This window comes from Corapipo altera, unplaced genomic scaffold, assembly GCF_003945725.1.
Source record: "Corapipo altera isolate COAL_440 unplaced genomic scaffold, ASM394572v1 343, whole genome shotgun sequence".
Taxonomy (NCBI): domain Eukaryota; kingdom Metazoa; phylum Chordata; class Aves; order Passeriformes; family Pipridae; genus Corapipo; species Corapipo altera.
Genome location: NW_020884913.1, coordinates 1,228,934 through 1,234,961, shown reverse-complemented (window position 1 = coordinate 1,234,961; position 6,028 = coordinate 1,228,934). Strand labels below are relative to the sequence as shown.

Here is a 6,028-nt window from a genome sequence, read left to right as displayed (position 1 = left end):
ACCAGGACAGGACAATGACAATGCCTGTAGTCAGGGGACATGGATCTCATCCTTTAAAAGAGCAATTCACCTTCTTCTAAGAGAAATTATCCCATGTTTCCTGACTCCTTCCCTCACCTGTGGACAGAACCTCTGCTGGTTATTTCACTCTGAGATTCCCAAAAACAGGCAAAGGGGAAAATGTTCCTCAGCAAGAGCTGGGAACCTTTGACGAGTCCTTTTCCCACGTTTAGGTGTGAAGCTGTTGTGGTCACCAGAGCCCAGTAATTAATTCAGATCACTTTGGTTCCTTATTTCTGTAAAATGGGCACGTTGTGAAGTACAGTGTTTTATTAAACATTGCTGTTCATGGCTTTCTAAAGGAGAAAAGTCACCTGGTTTTCACAGAACTCCCCGTGTCTTTAAAGACTCGCAGGAGGAAAAATGCAAATTTCAGCATATGGGCCCTCAGAAGGAGCAGGTTTTACTGAGATTGTTTAGGAGATACTCAAACAACAAAGGATGTTTTTCCTCCCTCTATAAAACAGCTTTTTTCATGCCTTTATACCATTAGGAATGGATAAGAACTGAGACTCAAACCTGGATTCTGAAAGCTTTCTCCATAAAATGAGACTTTGCCATCCTTTGTTCCGGGCTCCTCAAAACAGACTTTTGGTTTCTTGAACAAGATTTAGTTTCCCAGGGAGATGCTTTTTTTGTGATTTCGGTGGAGCACCAATGTGTTTTAATAAAATTCAATAAAGTGCATATATATGTCAGGGAAGATTTAATGTTGATAGTGGCATTTTGCTTTGGAGATTCCATTATCCCTGGGTGGAAAAGACGTGAAGGTTGCCGAGCACACGGATAAAAAGGGGAAAAAAAGAAGAAAAAAAAAAATCAGCTTTATCCAGCCAAAGTGGAAATCAGGTGAATGAATAAGAAGATATTTTAGCCCCAGGAGAGACTGTACATGTGTTCTGCACCACAGAGGGGCCTTCCTGTCTGACAGACCACGGGGGTTTGAGCTCTGTGAAACGAGTGTTGCTCACACACCAGCAAAAGCAGATGTTCACCCCGTCAGAAAGGGGAGCTGACATTCTCTCTTAGCGTTTGAAAACCTCCTGTCTTTGAAACCACAGACCAAACACTGGAACAGGATCAGCTCAGATCTCACTTCGGGCATCTGCTGCAGGAGGAATGTCCCAGGTGGGATTTTACGGATGGTCGGGATGCCAACGTGTGCAGCCCCATGGACACAGCAGGTGGGAAACTCCAGGGTGTCCTCCTGTCCCACACAGCCTTGTCCTGTCCCCTTGCATTTGCCTTCCCTTCTTTCTCCTTCCCTGGGAGGGTGGGGAGGCCCTGGCACAGGTTGCCCAGAGAAGCCGTGTCTGCCCCATCCCTGGAAGTGTCCAAGGCCAGGTTGGACGGGGCTTGGAGCAACCTGGGCAGTGGAAGGTGTCCCTGCCCATGGGAGATGGTTGGAATGAGATGATCTTCAAAATCCTTTCCAACCCAAACCATTCTGGGATTCTGTGATGTAACACAGTATTGGTGAGTGCTGCCTGTTGCCTCTGTATCTGGCAAAGGGAGGTCTCCTCTCCCCAGGTGTTGAGTGACAGCTTCTTTCTGGTCAACCTGGAAAATGTACACTCGGATTTCAAGGGAGAGGAAATATTAAGTGTTTTCTCCTCAAACTTGGCATTATCTCTTTAGCAGGCAGGCCTCTCTCCCTCTGAGAAATTATTATTACAATAATTTCCCGTTGTGTTGAATCCAACTTTATCTTGAACTCTGCTTTCCCATTCTAATAATAAAGCCGGGCTGTTCAGAGTGTGGCTTCACGAGTGATTCATTCCCTCAGTGCCACTGATTGGGACTTTACAGGACTTCAAAGGTAGGCAGCAATTTGGCTTTTTAACACGTTGGAGATAACACTTCTTTTGCATTGGGATGAGCTCATTATGGGCTGTAGGACCAGGACATGATTATTTGCAGACACGTGGAGCTGATAGCAAAGGAGAGATGAGGCAGAGAAATAGGTTGGGCAAGAACTCATTAAATGTCGAGGCAGAACAATGGGCTCTTCCAGCCTTTAACTCCTTAGATTCATCTGGATCTTTCAATCTCAGCATCCTCCAGCCACTGGAGACTAAAACAACAATGGGCTGAATGCAGCAAGAAAGGCAGGCAATTATTTCACTTCAGTAAGAATTTAATGGATTTCTCAGAGTCAGAGGCAGATAACAGGGCAGGGACTAAAGTGGGTCGCTGAGATCCTGACGTCAGAGACCCAAATGTGAGTGAGTAACTGCCCCCCTTTGGAGGCTGGCAATGATTTTATCCCAAAGTTCCAACACCAGCACTCTTTTGGAGGGTCTGTGTATCAGCTTTAGACCTACCTAGAGATGCTCCACTCCTGAGAGAGTTGGGCTGCTCACATTTAACACCTCAGTGTAGGCTCAGGAGGGTGACTGTGCCTTATATTCATATTCTTTTAATGTCTCTTGGGGTGCTTTCCATGCCTCACAGGCCATATTTCCTCCTGTTGGCCCTACACAGCCCTGCAATGCAAAAAGGCTGCTGCAATAACCAACTCTTTTCCTTCTGAAGTTTGCATTGTCATCTTTGTCTCATTATTCCTGCGTGGCTGCCCGTCATTTCTTATAGGGTTTTTCTTCAAAAGATGAAAGGAGAAGGGTGTGGGAAAGGAGGAGGCAAAAAAGGGGGGAAAAAAATCATGCTTTTTCTTAGGAATAAAGAGAAAATAATTAATTGAACTGCACGGGTTTTATTATTTATGCAACATACCTGAGAATACTAACATGTGAGTCAGCTGAGAACATACAGAAATTAAAATAAAGATAACTCTGCCATCAAGGTGAAAAACCTCCACCACCTCATTTCTCTCCACTACCTTTGCTGAGATTTGTGAAGGAGGATGCCCAGAAGAACAGAGCCAGATGAGCAGAATTCAGGCTGAGGGGATGGTGGCATTAACTGTGCCACTGCTGGCACTCATGCTGTGGAGCTGTGGATGGTGTGTTATGGGTGGCAGACACAATTCCAGCTCCAAGGATGAGGCTCACAGCTCAGCTTTGCACAGTGAAACACCAGTTTTGTCTCTCAGGAGCTTTTTCCTGGTGTAATTCTCCAAACCTCTCTCCTGCCAAACGTTACAAGAGCCACTAACAATTAGTGTTTGTGTTGGTGCAGAGTTCCAGATGGCCTTCAATGGGACACACAGCCTGAGTTCCCACATTCTCACCTGAATTCCACTGCCACCATTTCCACGTGGCAGAAGTCCTTTACCCAGGCCTTGCACCTCAATCATCTAATTTTGACACCTCTGAAAACTAAACAGCCAGTGAGTGCAACACACCAGCACTGAGACCCAGGAAACATCTCCAGCTTTTATCAGTTCAACCACAGTGTTGACTATAGCAAGTTTCCAAGGATTTCTAATCTCCTGACCTTTTTTTCCCTTTTTTTCCCTGTTCTCCTTGTGATTAATTAGAGTCTTTATTTTTTTTTTCTCTTAGTGACTTAACTGAGGTCAGGTGGACAGAAGGGACCAGCACGACGTGCTCTTGCTCCCCATGCAATTACACCCTGTATTTATTTGCACTTAGAGCTTGGGTTACTGGGTGGGTCTCCACCCAGGGAAGGTGAGATGATGAAGACCTGCACACACTTTACAGCCCTCCAAACCCTGAATACTCAGTTAACAGTTCTCTGCTTTATAGAGGATGAAACTCAAGAGCCGGATCCTGAATCCCTGCACTGGGAACCCTCGAGCCTAGATGGAGATCTCGAGGAGAGCACGCTTACAGCAGAGGTGTTTGAGGGATGGCTTTGACCTGGGAATAACCCCCAGCCTTCCCCTGGGATGGAGGAGCAGCAGAGGTGGTGATGCTCCAAAAGGCAGTGGCACATCCCTGCTCCCCACAGCCTCAGCTGCAGGTTGCACACCCAGACCAGCCAAGAGGGGGATTTTTTTTTTTTTTGGTCTCTGCTGTTTCTTGCAGGTGAATTCCTCAGCCATCTGCAGAAAATTTTCCCCTTCATGACCAGGAACACATGGTCCAAGGGTTGGTGGGGGTGGGGGGTTTAACTCCCCCCTTCTTCCCCCGGGGCTGAACAAAGCCCTGGATTGAGAGATCAATTCTGGGCTTTGCAAAAAGGGAGAGAGCTTGGGGTGTGTGAGTGTGAGAGTGTGTGTGTGTGTGTGTGTGTGTGTATTTTTCTTTTCTTTCCATCATACTAATGAAATTTGCAGACACGGAGAGGAAACTGAGAGTTATTTATAGGAGTGAGAGGAATGTGAGGCCTAATTGTGCTTAGTCTATTGCTAAGTATGTGATCTGTTTGCTATTACACTCTGCAGCCCTGCACACAGGTTCTGGGGTTCACTTCAGTGGGACACAGACATTTGATGGGCTAAAAATATCAGGTGAAGGTGCTTGCAAGGTTTAAGAACAAGTGAGACAAGGAGGGAGGGGCATTTTTACCCGACTGGGTTAGGTAATTTTGGATTTTTTTTTTCATACATGTTTTTTCCCCAATTATCTTTTCACAGTTTAAAGGTTTCTCTGTCCCTGTCCACGATGTGCTGAGGGTACCTGGAGCTGCTGCTGTTCCCAGAGGGTGGAAAGTGTGTAGAGGTTGAAAGATTAGGAGCAGTGGCTTTGCCCTCACCTCCTTTGCCTCCTTTATCTCTGATCTCATCTGGGAAAGGCTGATGGTAACGGGCTGAAATGCTCTGTAGAAACACTGAATCAGTGAATCCTTGCACTTTTGCAGGCTGGATTTTTACACAGAGCCCTCTCCAGCTCATCCCTAGTCCTGGGACAGCCCCAGTGCATCCCTCCCACTGGATAAGGAGCAAAGCTCCTGCCCAAAGGCACATCCCTGCGTGTTCTTTGCTCTTCCCAGACCAGCTGAGGCACTGGGAGCAGGGCCAGGGGTACAGGGGACTCCTCCATGGGGCAGCAGCTCTGCAAAGCTCAGCCCAGAGCAGGGGACCTGAGCTGCTGAGCTAAGTCATTCCTCATGGAAAAAGAGGAAAAGTCAGGCATGCAACCTGATACAACTGCTAATATCTACCAGGCAAGAGTGGAGCACTCCAACAGCTCTGGAGGGAGCTGCTTTTTGCTGCTTATCACTGGAATACTCTGTCCCTTTAGTTTTTGAGAGGCTCTGAAGGATCCTGTCACCTCTCCTGGGTCAAGGTTTCTCACTGTTTCAGACAAACACTTTTCCTGGGATGTTTTGCAAAATACCATAGTGACTCACTCCTGTCACTCCTCTTTGCTGGGATAACAACACTAAAGGGAAAAACAAGTGATATTTACTGCCAGTGTCCAAAATTGGCTTTGCCACTGTGAGCAGAATTTAGAAAGACAGAAATAGAGGAGTGATTATGGATTGCATTGCAATCAAGAGACAGCCCTTAAGATCCTCCTCCTCCTCCTCCTTCCAGCTGAAGCCAGAGGTGGACTGGCTCCATCCAGGCTGGCTGCCCTGCATGGGATGTAAAGCTGCTAAAAAGTTGGGAGGGATGCAGGATGCTGCTCCCAACTGGGCTCCCAAACCAGCTTGCCCCCTCCCGAAAGGATGCAGGGCCTGAGGGAACCAATGGCAGCAAATCCAAGGCAGGGATCAAGAACTGCAAGGCAGTGAACCCTGCAGCCTGCCAGCTCACACCCAGTGTGAGACCATCCCCTGCCACATTTCTTGAGAGCAAACACAAAAGAAGAAGGAAAAATACTGAAGATATACAGGGGCAGGTGACATTTCTACCTGAATCACTGAGGGATGTCCACTGTATATTTCCATGGGAATAATCCAATCCTCCTCCAGCTTGCTCCCATCTCCCTTTCTGACCCTGCTCCTAACTCTCAAATTAATTGACTTTATTCAGTGGGAGAAGAAAGACCTGGCCTGGCTTCCATGTTTCTGCCAGGCCACCAAGAAAACACTGATTTGGCATGTGACATTTGTAGGGTAAAGAGCAAATGCCAGGCAGGTTATCTCAACAAGGCCC

At 47.0% G+C, this 6,028-nt stretch overlaps 1 long non-coding RNA gene across 1 annotated transcript; it reads left to right on the top strand.

Annotated features, from left to right (window-relative positions):
- The first annotated feature begins 1,573 nt into the window (after window positions 1–1,573).
- Window positions 1,574–4,662, top strand: LOC113952327. Its single transcript, XR_003529512.1, has 3 exons — window positions 1,574–1,879; window positions 2,214–2,281; window positions 4,562–4,662. It is a non-coding gene; the product is annotated as an uncharacterized LOC113952327 (long non-coding RNA).
- Window positions 4,663–6,028: the final 1,366 nt, after the last annotated feature.